The 20209-nt window shown below is 39.0% G+C and overlaps 1 protein-coding gene across 1 annotated transcript in view; it reads left to right on the forward strand.

Annotated features, from left to right (window-relative positions):
• The window catches only part of MATCAP2 (microtubule associated tyrosine carboxypeptidase 2), a 110122-nt gene extending 92414 nt beyond the window's left edge, over window positions 1-17708 (forward strand). The window contains exon 9 of the mRNA XM_089917530.1: window positions 393-17708. The gene's annotated coding sequence lies outside the window, so the exon portion shown is untranslated. The remainder of the gene's footprint in view (window positions 1-392) is intronic.
• Window positions 17709-20209: the final 2501 nt, after the last annotated feature.

The raw sequence follows: 20209 nt of genomic DNA on the forward strand, positions 1-20209 counted from the left end.
AAAATAGTCTGCAAACATAAATCCATAGTCTTCATTTCTTTATATTTTCAATCTTTGAGCATTTTGTGTCTAGCTGTAATAGAAATAAATAGCACTGAGGTTCTTAAATGAACTATTTGGATATATATGCATGCAAACTTCTGTTCTTTTAAAGCCTAATTATATTTTTATTGTGGTATTTCTGGGTTTTTTATTGTAATTATTGAAAATATCAATCATGTTTGTCTTCTAGTATTCTTATTTATAGAGAAATATATTTGCCACACTCTACCTTTCCCCTAATTAGTTCCCCTAATTAGCATATACTCCCATGGGGCATAGGGAAAAGGAGAGAGGGAAAATTCTGTCTTAATTTACTACCCTGTTCGTTTATTGAATAAACTTTTATGCAGAACCAACTGAGGAGCAGAATCTGTGCTGAGTGTCAGAGGTCCTCTGATGAAGACAAGAAATGTTCCACAGTCCAGTGAGGAAGAGTGGCACACACCCAGGTTACAGCACTGCCAGTACCATACCCAAAAAGTGTTACCAAAAGAATGTAAACCATAATAAATGGGCCTGTTCATGTGTTTGAAGCACAGAGACAAAGATCACTTGCAAAGTAGTGAGTATTTACAGTATTTTATTACCACTCTTTGCGAGGCTTGTTTGGAACCTGAGCAACTTTAGCCTAGGGGAAGGAGTAGACCAAGAATACAGTTGCTTGGGTCATCACAGGCCCTGAGGAGATCCTTTGAGCCCTTCAGCAGATGCCCAAGGGAGTCAGCACTTTAAGTGTCTTGGTCTTTGAATTCAAACCTTTATGGCACTTGTGAAAGCCTTGTCAGCTGGCTATGATTTCATTCATTTTTGTTCACTCTGATTCTAGTGGCTAAAGGAATTAATATCTTGAAACTGCCAGGATGAGAAATACCAGTGTGTGTTAGCTAGCTTTAAGAATATGTGGAATTTCAAGTATGCAGAGGGAAAAGCACATGAAGAGGAAGCAAGAGGGCAGCCATCTGCAAGCCAAGGAGAGAGGCCCCGAACAGATCCTTCCCTTATGGTTCTCAGGAAAAATCAAGCTTTCCAACACCTTGATCTTGAACTTCTAGCCTTCAGAACTGAAAAGAATTGTACCTAAAGAAAGAGGACGAAGCAAAGAGCAGATATCTGACCACTAAGAGATTACTGAGCATTCATTTCTTCCCAGCTATCCAGTTATCCTAACAAAAGATGACCAGCTTCAGAAGTGACATCAGCATGGCTGAAAAAGCTTCCCCTCATTTGTGTCCTCCACCCACAGCAATTTGGTATCCATATACAGACAGAAATGACCTGGTGGGAGCTTGGGGATCCAACACCAAGCAACTTTGTAGGAATCACCAGGCAACCTGGTAGGAATCTTTCCTGCCCATGCATTGGCTTATAGGCATACAGACCTAGGTCCTGGCCTGGACCCTGCAGTGGCCTGCGAACCAGCTCCAGGCCCTCTCGGCTGCAGTGTGGAAACCCTTGGAAAGTACTATCTTAGACAGTCACCCACAGACAAGAGCACCTTTGTGAAAGTCTGGGTTTCCAGTGGAGAATTTTCAGCACATTTTTGGAGCAATAAATGAGTTTAGATGCTTTGAAGAGGAACAGTTTGATTTTATCCTCATTATCCTTCCCTCAAGGTGGCACAGTTCAGGGCCAAGAGAGACCTTCTCAGCCCATGATTTCTCCTGGAGGGGAAAATGCAAGTGACTGAGTACCCAGCTTCTCCAACTATGTGGGAAGCCACCAAAGGGGCCCATTTCTCTCTTGCCTCATCCAGACTACTGAATCTTGAGCTGCATGATGAGGGGGTGGGAAGGTGCTAGGAGAATAGCAGATAGGACTCTTGGAGGGCATTAAAGAGTCACAGAGCCTACTAACTCACAGTCTCATCAAGAAGCTAGCCCACATGGCACTGGGGACACCTTACCTGTGGGTCTCCCTGACCAGCCCATGGGAACCAGTAGTGCTCCATGTGCCTCACCCACACACACCCCAACTCTGTGGCTTCCTGTCTCACCCCTGATAGCATCAAGAGCAAGCTTTGGCAGATGGCTAGTGAACATGCAAAAAAAGCCCAACTGAATCTGCAGGCCCAAGGGAGACCACAGATGTGAGCTTTAGCCCCACACTTGGGAAAGCAGAAGGGAGGTTGTCAGCACCTAACCTTTTGCATTGCAGACTCAAGAGAAGATATACAAGCTTAAGGATTCTGCCATAAGAGGCCAAGAAGTGTGGAGCAGGCTTACCCATAGCTGATCTGAGGAAGCCTCAGAATCTCTAGCAGGGATGATTGAAGTTAGTTCTCTGCTGAAGCAGTTAGGAAGCAACTGCTACTTCAGATACAAAGACAACAAAGCAAAACTTAAGAACATGACACTACCAAAGGATTATGATAATCCAGTAATTGATTCCAAAGACATGGAGATCTGTGATTTACCTGATAAAGAATGAAAAATAACTGTTTAAGGAAGCTCAGTGAGCTACAAGAATAGACAATTTGATGAAATCAAGAAAATACTTGAATAAAATGAGCAGTTTAACAAAGAAAAATCATAAAGGACCAAACAAATTCTGAAGTAGAAAAATACAGTGAATGAAATGAAAAATATAGTAGCATCAATATCAGAATGTGTCAGTCAGAAGAAAGAATCTCTGAGGTAGAAGATGGGAGCTTTGTGATTATTCAGTCAGAGGAAAACAAAGAATGAAAAAGGATAATGAAAGCCTACGTGATCTATGGGATACAATCAAAAGAAACAACTTGCAAATTATTAGAGTTTCAGAGGGAGAAGGGGGCAGACAGCTTATTAAAGAAATAATGGCTGAGAACTTCCCAAATCTGAGGGAAAATTTGGATATCCAAATTCATAAGGTCACCAAACTCAAAGAGACCCTCTTCAAGACATGCTATAATAAAACTATAAAAGACAAAGAATCTTAAAAGCAGCAAGAGAAAAGAAGCTTGTAACTTAAAAGGGACCCTCCATACTATTAGCAGATTTCTCAGTGAAAACCTTACAGGCCAGGAGACAGTGGGGTGATATATTCAAAGTGCTGAGAGAAAACTGCCAACCAAGAATACTCTGGCAAAGTTTTCCATCAGAAATGAAGGAGAGATAAAGACTTGCCCACACAGACTAAAGCTGAGAGAGTTCATTACCACTAGATCTGCCTTCCAAGAGGTGCTTCCAAGCACAATCTCAAAAGGATGTTTTTGATAAGTTGATTTTAGAGCTCCATTAGAAAATACATGAAAATGTTAAAAGCATATATATCCTTAACCCAACAATTCCACAATAAGTACACACACACACACTATCACACACTTATTCATCATATATACATTGCACACATATGCAAAAACATATGTACACATATATCTTTGTGCAAAGATATGTATCTTTGCACTGCAACATTGTGGTAAAAATAGAGTGGAAGCAACCTTAAAATTCATTAGCAAGGAACTAGTTAGATGACATATTTATATGTTAAAACTATATAGCCTATTTAAAAATAAAGTAGGCCTGTACATCTTGATTTAGATTCTACATCATTGTAGAACAATCTCCAAACTCTATTGTTAAGTAAAAAGCATGTTTCAGAATGGTGTTTGAAGTCAGTTTCTATTTGATTTTTAAAAAGGGAGGGGGGACGGTATGTGTACGTACATGTACACTTGTATAGTCACAGAACATCTCTGGTAGGCTACATGAGATACAGGTAAGGGTGGTGACACTGAAGGACTAGGAGTCAGGAGTAAGAAAGAAACTCACTTTTACTCCATACTATTTTTATTTGACTTTACTATATGCACATATGGTCTTTAAATCTTTCTTGCATTTTTGAGTTCATGTTTATTGTTTTATTCACTGTGTTAGCAGAATTCTAGATTTAATCACTGCATTTTGAAAATTTTTTAATTTCATATTAATAAATGAAATAAAATGATACAAATTCTCCTTCCCACCTGTGGCTCCCATCCCTGTTCTCTCCCACCAGAGATAACTACTATTTTCAGTTTCTTATAAAACTTATCAGTTTGTGCATACACAGGCAAACACAAATATATGTATATATATCTCCTCATCCTTCATCATTTTTTACAAAAATAGATTACTATGGTATAAATAATTCTGCATGCACTGCTATTTTCAGTTAGTTACATACCTTAGAACCAAAATCACAAGCCAAGAAAACAAACTGGACATTTTTAAAATTAAATACTCTTGAAGGAGGAGACAAGATGGCAGAGTAGAAGGACTTGAACTCACCTCCTATCACAAAAACACCAAAATCACAACTAACTGGTAAACAACCATAGATGAAAAAACTGGAACCTACCAAAAAAGGTACTCTACGTCCAAAGACAAAGCCACAATGAGATGGTAGGAGGGGCACTTTTGTGATACCAAATCCTGTACCTGCCAGGTAGGCAACACACACAGGAAAATAATTATATCACAGGGGCTCTCCCACAAGACTGAGAGTTCTGAGCCCCAGCCTGGGGTCTGGCATCAGGAGGAGAAGCTCACAGAGCATTTGGCTTTGAAGGCCAGCGGGGCTTGAGTGCAGGAGCTCCACAGGACTGAGGGAAACAGGGACTTGGGGAGCACACACACACACAAGGTATCATGAGCACTGGGAACCACCACAAAGTAGTGACTCCATAGGAGCCTGGGCCAGACCTACCTTCAGGTCTTGGAGAGTCTCCTGGGGAGGCAGGAGTCAGCTGTGGCTCACTGGGGGGGTAAAGACACTGGTGGTGGAGGCTCCAGGGAGTATTCATCAGTGTGAGCTCTCCCAGAGGTTGCCATTTTGGCAGTGAGACCTGGCCCTACCCAACAGCCTGTAGGCTTCAGTGCTGGGCCACCTCAGGCCAAACAACCAACAGAGTGGGAACACAGCCCCACCTATAGCAGGCAGCCTGTCTAAAGTCATGAGTCCACAGCTGCCTCTAAACACACCCCCTTGAAGTGGCCCTGCCCACCAGAGGCACAAGACCCATCTCCACCCACCAGTCCCTCCCACCAGGAAGCCTGCAAAAACCCCCAGAACAACCTCACCCACGAGGGGACATACAGCAGAAGCAAGAGGAACTACAAACCTGTAGCCTGAGATGGAGACCACAAACAAAGTTCAACAAAATGAGATGGCAAAGAAATATGGTCCAGATGAAGGAACAAGGTAAAACCCCAGAAACAACTAGGTGAAGTGGAGATAGGCAATCTGCCTGAATAAGAATTCAGAGTAATGATAGTAAAATTGATCCAAGATCTTAGAGAAAGAGTGGAAGCACAGACTGAGAAGATACAAGAAATGTTTAACAAAGAGCTAGAAGATTTAAAGAACAAACAGGTGAACAATACAATAACTGAAATGAAAAATACACTAGAAGGAATTAATAGCAAAATAAATGACGCAGAAGAGTAAGTGAACTGGAAGACAGATTGGTGGAAATCACTGCTGTGGAACAGAATAAAGAATGAAAAGAAAGGACAGTCTAAGAGACCACTGAGACAACATTAAACACACCAACATTCACATTATAGGAGTCCCAGAAAGAGAAAAGAGAGCGAAAGGGCCTGAGAAAATATTTGAAGAGATAGTAACTTAAAAACTTCCCTAACATGGGAAAGGAAACAAGTCCAGGAAGTGCAGAGAGTCCCTTACAGGATAAACCCAAGGAGGAACATGGCGAGACACACATTAATCAAAATGACAAAAATTAATGACAAAGAGAAAATATTAAAAGCAACAAGGGAACAGCAATAAAAACATACCAGGGAGTCCCCATATGGTTATCAGTTGATTTTTCAGCAGAAACTGCAGGCCAGAAGGGAGTGGCATGATATATTTAAAGTGATGAAAGGGGAAAACCTACAACCAAGAATACTCTATCCAGCAAGGCTCTAGTTCATATTCAACAGAGAAATCAAAAGCTTTACAGACAAGCAAAAGCTGAGAGAATTCAGCACCACCAAACCAGCCTTACAACAAATGCTAAAGGAACTTCTCTAGGCAGAAAAGAACAGGCCACAGTGGACTTCCCTGATGGTGCAGTGGTTAAGAATCCTCCTGCCAATGCAGGGGACACTAGTTCAATGCCTGGTCCAGGAAGATCGCACATGCTGTGGAGCAGCTAAGCCCGTGTGCCACAACTACTGAGCCTGTGTGCCACAACTACTGAAGACTACGTGCCTACAGCCTGTGCACCACAATGAAGAGTAGCCCCTGCTCGCCACAACTAGAGAAAGCCCACATGCAGCAACAAAGACCCAATGCAGCAAAAAATAAAAAGGCCACAACTAGAAACAAAATTATGAATGGTAAAGCTCACCAGTAAAAGTAAGCATACGGATTTGTCCACACACAAATATATCAAAACCAGCAATCGTGGGTAGAGGAGAATAAAAATGCGGGATACTGGAAATGCATTTGAAATTAAAAGGCCAGCAACTTAAAACAATCTTCTTTATATATAGGCTGCTACATCTCATGATAACCACAAACCAGAAACCGACAGTAGATACACAAAAAAGAAAAAGCAATCCAAACACAACGCTGAAGATAGTCATCAAATCACAAGAGAACAAAAGAGGAAGGGAAGAAAAAAGACCTACAAAAACAAACCCAAGACAATTAACAAAATTGCAGTAAAAACGTACATATTGATAAATTACCTCAAATGTAAATAGATTAAATGCTCCAACCAAAAGACAGAGTGGCTGAATGGATACACCCACCTGAGATCTAGAGACACATACAGATGAAAGTGAGGGGATGGAAAAAAGTATTCCATGTAAATGGAAATCAAAAGAAAGCTGGAGTAGCAATACTCATATCATACAAAATAGATTTTAAAATAAAGACTGTTACAAGAGACAAAGAAGGACACTACATAATGATCAAGGGACCAATCCAAGAAGAAGATATAACAATTGTAAATATATATGCAGGCAACACAGGAGCAACTCAATACATAAGGCAAATGTTAACATACATAAAAGGAAAAAATTCACAGTAAGAGAATAGTGGGGGACTTCAGCATCCCACTTACATCAATGGACAGATCACCCAGACAGAAAATCCAAAAGGAAAAAAAGGCCTTAATTGACACATTAGACCAGATGAATGTAATTGATATTTATAGAACATTTCATCGGAAAGCAGCAGAATACACATTCTTCTCAAGTGCACACAGAACATTCTCCAGGATAGGTCACATGCTGGGGGCCAGAAAGCAAGCCTTGGTAAATTTAAGAAAATTAAAATCGTATCAAGCATCTTTTCTGACCACAATACTATGAGATTAGAAATCAACTACACGAGAAGAAAAATGTAAAAATCACAAACACGTGGAGGCTAAACAATATGCTACTAAACAACCAATGGATCGCTGAAGAAATCAAAGACAAAACCAAAAAATACCTAGAGACAAATGAAAATGAAAGCACGATGATCCAAAACCTATCAGATGCAGCAAAAGCAGTTATAAGAGGAAGTTTGTAGCAATACAATTTTACCTCAGAAACAAGAAAAATCTCAAACAACCGAAACTTACACCTAAAGCAACTAAAGAAAGAAGAACAAACAAAACCCAAAGTTAGTAGAAGGAAAGAAATCATAAACATCAGAGCAGAAATAAATGAAATAGAGATGAAGAAAACAATAGAAAAGATCAATGAAACTAAGAGCTGGTTCCTTGAAAAGATAAATAAAATTGAGAAACCTTTAGCCAGACTCAAGAAAAAAAGAGAAGGGTCACATCAATAAAATTAGAAATGAAAAACATGTTACAGTGGACACCACAGAAATACAAAGGATCATAAAAGACTACTACAAGCAACTATATACCAATATAGAAGAAATGGACAAATTCTTAGAAGGGTACAACTTTCCAAGATTGCACCAGGAAGAAATAGAAAATATGAACAGACAAATCACAAGTACTGAAATTGAAACTGTGATTTAAAAGATTCCAACACACACAAGTGCAGGACCAGATGGCTTCACAGGTGAATTCGATCAAACATTTAGAGAACAGTCAACACCTGTCCTCAAATTATTCCAAAAAATTGCAGAGGAAAGAACACTCCCAAACTCATTCTATGAGGCCACCATCACCCTAATACCAAAACCAGACAAAGATAAACCACAAAAAAAAGAAAATTACAGGCCAATATCACTGATGAACTTAGACGCGAAAATCCTCAACAAAATACTAGGAAACCAAATCCAACAATACATTAAAAGGATCATACAACATGATCAACTGGGATTTATCCCAGGGATGCAAGGATTTTTCAATATCCACAAATCAGTGTATTACACCACATCAAATTGAAGAATAAGAACCATGTGATCATCTCAAAAGCAGCAAAAGGTTTTGACAAAATTCAGCACCGATTTATAAAAACCCTCCAGAGAGTGGGCATAGAGGGAACCTACCTCAACATAATAAAGACCATATATGACAAACCCACAGCTAACATCATACTTAATGAGCTGAAAGCATTTCCTCTAAGATCAGGAAAAAGGCAAGGTTGTCCACTCTCACCACTTTTATACAACATAGTTTTGGAAGTCCTAGCCACGGCAATCAGAGAAGAAAAACAAATAAAAGGAAACCAAATTGGAAAAGAAGAAAAACTGTCACCATTTGCAGATGACATGATACTATGCATAGAAAATCCTAAAGATGCTACCAGAAAACTACTAGAGCTCATCAATGAATTTGGTAAGGTTGCAGGATAAAAAAAATTAATACAAAGAAATCTCTTGAATTTCTATACACTAACAATGAAAAGATCAGAAAGAGAAATTAAGGAAACAATCCCATTTACCATCGCATCAAAAAGAATAAAATACCTAGGAATAAACCTACCTAAAGAGGCAAAAGGCCTGTACTCTGAAAACTATAAGATGCTGATGAAAGAAATCGAAGATGGCACAAACAGATGGAAGGATATATCATGTTCTTGGATTGGAAGAATCAATATTGTCAAAATGACTATACTACACTAGCTAATCTACAGATTCAATATGATCTCTATCAAATTACCAATAACATTTTTCTCAGAACTAGAACAAAAAAAATTTTTACCTTGTATGGCAACACAGAAGACCCCAAAGAGCTAAAGCAATCCTGAGAAAGAAAACTGGAGCTGGAGGAATTAGGCTCCCTGATTTCAGACTATACTACAAAGCTACATTAATCAAAATAGTACGGTACTGGCACAAAAATAGAAATACAGATCAATGGAACAGCATAGAAACCCCAGAAGTAAACCCACACACGGTCAATTAATCTATGACAAAGGAGGCAAGACTATACAATGGAGAAAATACAATCTTCAATAATTGGTGCTGGGAAAACTGGACAGTCGCATGTAAAAGAATGAAATTAGAACATTTTCTAACACCATACACAAAAACTCAAAATGGATTAAAGACCTAAATGTAAGACCCGACACTATAAAAACTCTTAGAGGAAAACATAGGCAGGACACTCTTTGACATAAATCACAGCAATATCTTTTTTGATCTATCTCCTATAGTAATGGAAATAAACACAAAAATAAATGGGATCTAATTAAACTTAAAAGCTTTTGCACATCAAAGGAAACCATAAACAAAAAGACAACCCACAGAATGGGAGAAAATATTTGCAAATGATGCAACTGACAAGGGATTAATCTCCAAAATTTACAAACAGCTCATGCAGCTCATTATCAAAAAAAAAGCAAACAGCCCAATCAAAAAATGGGCAGAAGACCTAAATAGACATTTCTCCAAAGAAGACATACAGATGGCCAAGAGGCACATGAAGAGATGCTCAAGATCGCTAATTATTAGAGAAATGCAAATCAAAACTAAAATGAGGTATCACCTCACACCAGTCAGAATGGCCATCATCAAAAAGTCTACAAACAATAAATGCTGGAGAGAGTGTGGAGAAAATCTTCACTGTTGGTGGCAATGTAAATTGGTAGAACCACTATGGAGAACAATATGGAGGTTCCTTAAAAAACTAAAAACTGAGTTGCCATATGATCCAGCAATCCCACTCCTGGGCATATATCCAGAGAAAACCATAATTCAAAAATATACATGCACCCCAATGTTCATTGCAGCACTATTTACAATAGCCAAGACATGGGAGCAACCTAAATATCCATTGACAGAGGAATGGATAAAGACGATGTGATACATATATACAATGAAATATTATTCAGCCCTAAAAAAGAATGAAATAATGCCATTTGCAGCAACATGGCTGGACCTCAAGGTTATCATAATAAGTGAAGTAAGTCAAAGAAAGACAAATATCATATGATATTCCTTATATGTGGAATCTAAAAAGATGATACAAATAACCTTACTTACAAAACAGAAACAGACTCACACACTTAGAAAACAAATTTCTGGTTATCAAAGGGGAAAGGTGGAGGGGAGGGATAAATTAGGAATTTGGGGGATTAACATATACATACTACTACACATAAATTAATCAACAAGGATCTACTGTATAGCACAGGGAACTCTACTCAATATTCTGTAATAACCTATATGGAAAAAGAATGGATATATGCATATGTATAACTGAATCACTTTGCTGTACACCTGAAACTAAAACAACATTGTCAATCAACTATACCCCAATATAAAAGTTAAATTAAAAAAAACCCTAAAATAAGGAAACATCTATAATTAATATGAAAATGTGATTAGAAAAAATAAGTAAGTACTCCTGTTCATAAAAGAATACCATCAAAAAAATGAACATATGACCCAAAGAATGGAAGAAAAGTTTTTAAGTCATGTATCTGATAAGGGACTTGTATCTAGAATATATAAAGAACTCAAAATTCAATAATATAAATGCTGAAAGGAGTTCTTCAAGCTGAAATGAAAGGACACTAATTAGTAACATACTGGTAAAAGTAAACATATAGCCAAATTTAGAATATTCTAATATTGTAATATGGTGGTGCGTTAATCACATAACCCTAGTACAAAGGTTAAAGGACAAGAGTATTAAAATAACTGTAACTACAATAATTTGTTAATAAATACACAACAGAAAAAGAGGTAAATTGTGACATCAAAAATGTAAAAGTGGAAGGAGTTAAAGGATAGAGGTTTTGTATGCAGTTGAAGTTATCAGCATAAATAGACTTTTATATCTATAAGATGTTTTATGTAAACCTCATGATAACCACAAAGCAAAAACCTACAGTAGATTCACAAAAGATAAGGAGAAAGGAATCAAAGCAGATCACTGGAAAATCATCAATTCACAAAGGAAGGCACCAAGAGAGGGAGAAAGGAACAAGGGAACTACAAAGCTTCTAGAAAACAGTAAGATGGCATTAATAAATTCTTTCATATCAGTAATGACTCAGAATGTAAACAGATTAAATTCTTCAAACAAAAGGCACAGAGTGGCTGGATGGGTAAAAAACAAGACCCAACCATATGTTGCCTACAAGAGACTCACTCCAGCTTTAAGGTCACACATAGGCTCAAAGTGAAGAGATGGAAAAAGATATTTCATGTAAGTGGAAACCAAAAAGAGCAGGGGTAACTATGCTTATATTAGACAAAATAGACTTTAAGCCAAAATTGTAGCAGGAGACAAGGTCACTATATAATGATAAAGAGGTCAATTCAAGAGAATATAACAATCATATGTGTATCCAACATTGGAACACCCAAATATATTAAATACTAATAGATTTGACGAGAGAAATAGAAAACAATACAATAATAGTTGGGGACTTCCAGTATCCCACTTTCAACAATGGGTAGGTCATCCAGACAGAAAATCAATAAGGAAATGTACTTGAACTATACTTTGGACCAAATTTATGTAACACAAATACAGAACATTCTATCCAAAAGCAGCAGAATACACATTCTTCTCAAGTGCATACAGAACATTCTCCAAGATAGAGTTCATATCACAAAGTCTTAGAAACTTTAAGAAGATTGAGATAACACCAAATAGCTTTTCTGACCAAAATGGTATGAACTAGAAATCAATAACGAGGGGAAAACTGGAAAATTCACAAATATGTGGAAATTAAACAACATGCTTCTGAACAACCAGTGGGTTACAGAAGAAATCAAACCTTTAGCTAGACTAAGAAAAAAAATCAAACTCAGACATGAAAACGATATTACAACTGATACCACAGAAATACAAAGGATAATTTTAGACTACCATGAACAATAATACACCAACAAATTGGGTAACCTATAAGAAATGGATAAATTCCTAGAAACACACAACCTACCAAGACTGAATAAGAAAGAAATGGAGAATCTAAACAGACCAATACTGAGTAAGGAGACTGAATTAGTAATCAAAACTCTAACAAAGAAAAGCCTAGGACCAGATGGTTTCCCTGATGAAATCTACCAAACATTTAAAGAAAAAATAATGCCACTCCTCCTCACACTCTTCCATAGAATTGAAGAAGAGGGAACATTTCCAAACTCATTCTACGAGGCCAGCATTACAGAGAAAACTACAGGCCACTATTGTGATGAATATAAATGCAAAAATTCTCAAAAAATTATTAGCAAACCAAATTTAATAGCACATTGAAAGGATCATACCATGATCAAGTGGGATTTATCCCAGGGATGCAAGGATGGTTCAACATCCATGAATCGATCAATGTGATATACCATATTAACAAACTGAAGAATGAAAATCATAGCATTATCTCGATACAGAGAAAGATTTTGACAAATTTCAACATCCCTTCATGATAAAAACTCAACTACAGAGTATAGAAGGAACATACCTCAACATATTAAGGCCATATATGACAAATCCACAGCCAACATCATATTCAATATGAAAAGCTGAAAGCATTTCCTCTAAGATCAGGAGCAAGACAAAGATGGTCACTCTCACCACTTTTGCTCAACGTAGTATTGGAAGTCCTAGCCATAGTAATCAGACAAGAAAAATAATCAGAAGGAATCCAAATTGAAAAGAAGTAAAACTGTCACTGTTTGTAGATTGCACATGACATGATACTATATAGAGAAAATCCTAAAGCCATCAAAAAACTGTTAAAACTAATATTTACAGTAAAGTTTTAGAATATAAAATTAATACAGAGAAATCTGTTGCATTTCTATACACTAGTAAACAATAGAGAAAAGAAATTAAGAAAACAATCCCGTTTATAATTGCATCAAAAAGAAAACAACATCTAGGAATAAATCTAACCAAGAAGGTAAAAGACTTGGAAAACTATAAAACATTGATGAAAGAAACTGAAGATGACATAAATGGATTGGAAGAATTAATATTGTTAAAATGATTATACTACCCAAGGCAATCTACAGATTCAATGTAATCCTTAATAGAATACCAATGGCATTTTTCACAGAACTAGAACAAATAATTCTAAAATTTGTATGGAAACACAAAGACCCCAAATAGCTAAAACAATCTTAAAGAAGAACAAAACTAGAGGCATAAGACTCCCTAATTTCCAATTATACTACAAACCTATAGTGATCAAAATAGCATGGTAGTGGCAGAAAAAACAACATAGAGATCAATGGAATAGAGAGCCCAGAAACAAACCCAGGCTTACATGGCCAATTAATCTATGACAAAGGAGGCAAGAATATACAATGGGGTAAAGACAGCCTCTTGAATAAATGGTGTTGCAAAACCTGCACAGCTACATGCAAAAGAATGAAACTGGACTGCTCACACCATATACAGAAATAAACTCAAAATAGATTAAAGAATTATATGTAAGACCTGAAACCATAAAACCACTAGAACAAAACATAGGCAGTACACTCTTTGACGTTGGTCTTAGCAATATTTTTTTTTTGGATCTGTCTCCATCAAGAGAAACAAAAGCAAAAATAACTAAATGGGACTACATCAAAGTAAAAAGCTTTTGCACAGCAAAGGAAACTATCAACAAAACAAAAAGGCAGGGACTTTCCTGGTGGCGCAGTTGTTAAGAATCCACCTGCCAATGCAGGGGACATGGGTTCGAGCCCTGGTCCAGGAAGATCCCACATGCTGCAGAGTAACTAAGCCCATGCGCCACAACTACTGAGGCTGCTCTCTAGAGCCTGCGAACCACAACTACTGAAGCCCGCACACCTACAGCCTGTGCTCCACAACAAGAGAAGCCACTGCAATGAGAAGCCCACGCACTGCAGTGAAGAGTAGCCCCCGCTCACCGCAACTAGAGAAAGCCTGCGTGCAGCAATGAGACCCAACACAGCCATAAATAAATAAATAAATTTTTAAAAAGGCAGTCTACCAAATGGGAGAAGATATTTGCAGACAATGTATCTGATAAAAAGTTAATATCCAAAATATACAAAGAAATCATACAACATTAAAAAAAAACCCAATTAAAAAAATGGGCAGAGGAACTGAACAGACATTTTTTCCAAAGACGACATACAGATGGCCAACAGACACATAAAAAGATGTTCAACATCACTAATCATCAGGGAAATGCAAATCAAAACCACAGTGAGATAACGCCTCACACCTGTCAGAATGGCTATTATGAAAAAGACAAAAAATAACAAGCAGTGTCAAGGATGTACAGAAAAGGGAACCCTCCTGTACTGTTGGTGGGATTGTAAATTGATGTAGCCACTATGGAAAACAGTATGGAGTTTTCTAAAAAAAATTAAAAATAGAACTGCCATATGATCCAGGAATATCACTTCTGGGTATTTACCCAAAGAAAACAAAAACATTAATTTGAAAAGATATATGCACCCAATGTTCATTGCAGCATTATTTACAATAGCCAAGATATGGACGCAATGTAAGTGTCCATCAATAAATGAATGGATAAAAAAGATGTGGTATATATATGCAATGGAATGTTATCCAGCCTTGGAAAAACGGAAATCTGGCCATTTACAACAACATGGATGGAACTAGAGGGTATTATGCTAAGTGAAATAAGTCAGACAGACAAAGACACATATACTGTATGATCTCACCAATATGCAGAATCTAAAAAACAAAGCAAATTAAAAAAATGAAAAGAGACTCATATAGAGAACAAATGGGTGGTGTCAGAGGACATGGGGTTGGGGGAGTGGGTGAAATAGGTTAAGGGGATTAAGAGGTATTGATACAAACCTCCAGTTGTAAAATAAATAAGCCATAGGGATGTAATATACAGCATAAAGAATATGGTCAGTAATATTGTAATAACTTTGTATGGGGACTAGACTTACTGAGGTGATCATTTCATAATGTATGCAAATATCAAATCGCTATGTAGCATACCTGAAATGAACATAATATTGTATGTCAACTATATTTCAATTTTTTTTTTAAGTAGAATTTCAGTGGGTGACAATTTCAAGAGATTGTAAAGCTCTGGAGATTTTTTTCTGACACGGGGATGAGCTAAATGTGAAAAAGTCCCAACACCATATATATCAAAGTTCTTAAGAGTAGTAGCAAATAGGTAATGACCTAAGGAGTAAACTCTAAAATTTAGATAAATCAGATATTTTGTTTTCTTGCCTTTTAAAAATAACCTCTATCAATATTCACAGTATTTTCCTAGTTAATTATGTAGCTTGGCTTTTACATGTAAACTGACCTTGGATTTAGGAGAACAGTAGCTCTTTTTTGTGTTGGAAGATCTAGTTCTCTTGATGGTGAGCTATTTGAGCACCAGAAAGAGTTCTGGCATGAATTTCTGGGTGCCACTCCACAACTGTCCAGCAGAGGGACCACAAGCTCTTCTTTTCCCCTTCTCTTGCAACTTTTCCTTTTCTCAGGCTGGAGGCCCTCAAGATGATTAATCTCGCTGATTGACCCTTGGAGCTACACCCTATACACTCTGATTTTAAGCAAACATAACTTTTCCAGGAAAATTTTTCATGTCACTTTAAAGAGCTCAAGAGAAGGCTTGAGCCTTCTGAAGGGTCCTGCAGGCCTGTTCCAAAAATGTGTTTCCTCTTTGTCCAATTTAAGTCACTCACTGACAAGTTTGTCATAAAATTCCTTGAGATGAGTTAGGCTGAAAAGCAAAATACATACTCTGTATATAAATATACAGAGTCTATTCTACGCTAAAGTATATACTATTTACAGTCTTGAGAGAGATCTTCAATAACATTTTAACGTGTCTATTTCAGATAAGCAATATCTATGTGAAATGTGACCAATTTGACATTCAGATGCTATTTTATCTTACCACAGCTTCCTAACATAATTACCTAAGATACTTCTCAGGAAAACCAGTGTTTTCCTTCTAGAGAAATGAGAGAGAAAAGACACCAGATCCTCTGGCCAAAGAGATTTCTCAGCTCAGCAGCTAACAATGGCCTACAACCTGGGGTCCCCATTGTTTCTGGATCACACACAGGTGAGTCTAGGGAATTGATGACTTCTCATCTTAACACCATCTTGCTTTGATACACAACAGCTCTGTGGGTCTTCAGGTTTTGTCCCAGACCCAAGACACCCACTGACAATGCAGCCTTCAGACCCGTTAAACTTGTGGGTTATCTTCAAATACTGGAAATCACACAGAGGTCTAGCCCCCTCTCACCCCATTCACCAGGTAAACAGATCTCCTATAAACTGGGATTCCTGAGAGCCTTTGGGAAACATCTGAGGTGTTTCAGGGTTAGATGTGTGACTAGATTTGTCAGGGACAATTCTATGCTTTGAGAACTTGAACATCTGTATGCTTCTGATGAGAAGCAGGGCCCTTGCCTTCAGAGTCCAGCTGGAAGCTGCCTGTGAAGGCTGGGGGGCCGGTCCTCCCAGGCATTCACTGCACCAGCTGGCCTCAGCACCAAAACCACTCAGTCTGACGGCTGCTTGCCCCCTCTGTGAGATACATATGAAAAGATTGGACTTCTAAAACATCCTCTGGTAATTTGGACTTGGATAAGTAAATGAAGAATGATACGTTCAGAAAAATTCAGAAGAAAAGTTCAGAAAAATTCCTAGAGCTCCAGTTGCTTACCAGTTCTATAAATAATAAGGATTTACCCAACATCAGTCTTTGAAAGCTGGTCTTGTGTTTGGTAATTAAAGTAATGAAAGATCCTCACTGCCAGCTCCATTGGGACAGCAAGCCAAGGACTCAGACTCTTGATAAAACAGTCACTGTCACAGTGGCTCTCCTGCTGTTTGTCACCTTTGACCCTTCATGTGTTGAGCACCCTGTTGATCTCCTTCATAGATCCAGGTAGTTATTACCCCTGCTGAAGGAATCCCTTACCTAGTCAGTGAAAGCCACACTAAAATTCTTATAAACTAGTGCATTTCTTGAAGCTTCAGTCACCCCATCTCTATCTTGGGGTATTATTTATAGTGGGTTCAGCCACATTTCTTGGCACTCTGTTTAAACGAAGTCCCCTCCACCTCGGTATTTCTCAAAGTGTGTGTCTCAGGGCACCTTCATCAACCCAGCTGGATCACAGGCAGACCTAATCAGTGTTCCAGCATCAGACTCTCACAGTCAGGGCTGAGGAACCTGCATGCCAGCGAGCTCCTAGGGAGATACTTCCATGCACTGACGTGGGAGCCCCACTGCCCAGGAGAGAAATGCTCCTTGTTTGGTAGCTCAGTAAGATGTAACACTTTAGAGCAGGATAGAAACTGAGGGCCTGGGAAATGCAGTTCACAAGTGGCCCCCCAGGACCCAGCAAGTCTGTGGCTGGAGCTGGGCCTCGTCTTGGCCTTTCTTGACTCCCTGTGCCTGGGCTTTTAGAGTCAGTGAATGGGGGGAATTTTATAGTGTAGAAAATTCATAGGATTCCTCGAAGCACAGAACAGGGATGGTGCCCTGTTGGCTAAGAGGTAAAGCCATCTCAGGAATCTCTGTTTTAAAATGCCACTTCACAGTTCCAATGCGATTAAATATCTAAATGTAAGACTGGATACTATCAATATAAAATTCTTAGAGGAAAACATAGGCAGAACACTCTGACATAAATCACAGCCACATCGTTTTTTGATCCGTCTCCTAGAGTAATGGAAATAAAAACAAAAATAAACAAATGGGACCTAATTAAACTCAAAAATTTTTGCACAGCAAAGGAAACCATAAACAAAATGAAAAAACAACCCACAGAATGGGAGAAAATATTTGCAAACGATGCGACTGACAAAGGATTAATCTCCAAATTTACAAACAGCTCAATATCAAAACAAACAACCCAATCAAAAAATGGGCAGAAGACCTAAATAGACATTTCTCCAAAGAAGACATACAAGTGGCCAAGAAGCACATGAAAAGATGTTCAACATCCCTAATTATTAGAGAAATGCAAATCAAAACTACAATGAGATATCACCTCATACCAGTCAGAATGGCCATCATCAAAAAGTCTACAAACAATAAATGCTGGAGAGGGTGTGGAGAAAAGGGAACCCTCCTACACTGTTGGTGGGAATGTAAATTGGTGCAGCCACTATGGAGAACAGTACAGAGGTTCCTTAAAAAACTGAAAATAGAGCTACCGTATGATCGTGCAATCCCACTCCTGGGCATACATCCAGAGAGAAACATGGTCCGAAAGGATACATGCACCCCAATGTTCATTGCAGCACTGTTTACAACAGCCAAAACATGGAAGCAACCTAAATGTCCACTGACAGAGGAATGGATAAAGAAGATCTGGTATATATATACAATGGAATATTACTCAGCCATAAAAAAGAATGAAATAATGCCATTTGCAGCAACAAATGGACCTACAGATTATCATACTAAGTGAAGTAAGTCAAAGACAAATATCATATGATATCACTTATATGTGGAATCTAAAAAGATGATACAAATGACCTTATTTACAAAACAGAAACAGACTCTTTAAAAACAAACTTACGGCTACCAAAGGGGAAAGGTGGAGGTGGGGAGGGATAAGTTAGGAGTTTGGGATTGACATTCACACTACTATATATAAAACAGACAAATCAACAAGGACCTACTGTATAGCACAGGGAACTCTACTCAATATTCTATAACCTAAATGGGAAAAGAATTTGAAAAAGAATAGATACATGTATATGTGTAACTGAATCACTTTGCTGTACACCTGAAACTAACACAACATTGTAAATCAACTATACTCCAATATAAAATAAACATTTGAAATTAAAAAACCAAATAAGTAAATAAATAAATAAAAATGCCACTTCATCTCTGAACTCAGAGCAAAAAAACTAGCACAGGATACACAGTGGGCTTGGGCCCACTGGCCTGACACCCTCCTCCAGCTGCAGACTTGGGCTCAGTCCAAAGCAGCCGGTTCTGATGCAGTCACACAACGCCGGCCAGCTGCCTTCATTCATCATCACAGTAAAACCTGAGTCCTTAACGCTCCCCACCAGCAACAAAAATCATTTCATTACATAATGCATCATAATGGAGGCAGCAGGGGGCTTAGGAGAGCCCCTCTTCCATCACTGACTATTGATGGGAGCTCGGCTTGCTAAGCAGACACTATTAGGCACCCCAGAACCAAAGGCACCAACTGCAGCCCACCCTGTGTGCCCAAGGCAAGGGAATGCCAGCAGGTGGGGAATCTCTTCCGGGGCCTTCTCTCTCTCTCTCCCCTGTCTCCGTCCTGCCCAGGCTACCTGGGACCACCTGTGCACCAGGACCGAGCTCTCTGGGAATGAGGCAGGGCCCTTTTCCTGTTGTTGTTTAGCCCATGGATGTCACTGCTCTCACCGAGAGACTTCCCATGCTCCCAAGCCCAACCTGAGCCCCCGGGCACCCAGGTCTGAGAAGACAGTGTGTCCCCTCCAGTCCCTACCCTGGGGTGAAGGGAGGAATGGAGCCCCTGGGGTGCCCCAGACCACACCTCACCTCTGCCTTCAAAGCTCGTCCTTGCCGTGTCGCGCTGCGCCCAGGCCCCGCCTGCAGTGACTGGGGGCCTGGCCACTCCGGCCCTCTGCCACCTGCTTTCCTTGGTCTGTGTGCTGCTGGGGCAACTGCCAGGTCAGTTGGCTACTCAGCCTCCCAAGCAGTTTCCAGAGAGCAGGAGGCTGCAGGAAGTGCTCCCGGGCCTGTCCCTTTGGCATTAGCCCCCCGCACCCCCCAACCCTCCCCCACTCCCCGCCTTTGTCAAGGTCACTTGTTTTCCACAGGCCTCCTTATCTGCTTGACGCGTCCTAGGCCAACTGCACTCC

This window comes from Delphinapterus leucas, chromosome 9, assembly GCF_059928025.1.
Source record: "Delphinapterus leucas isolate spDelLeu-1000000601 "Yukka" chromosome 9, BTC_Dleu_Yukka2, whole genome shotgun sequence".
In the NCBI taxonomy this organism is placed as follows: Eukaryota; Metazoa; Chordata; class Mammalia; order Artiodactyla; family Monodontidae; genus Delphinapterus; species Delphinapterus leucas.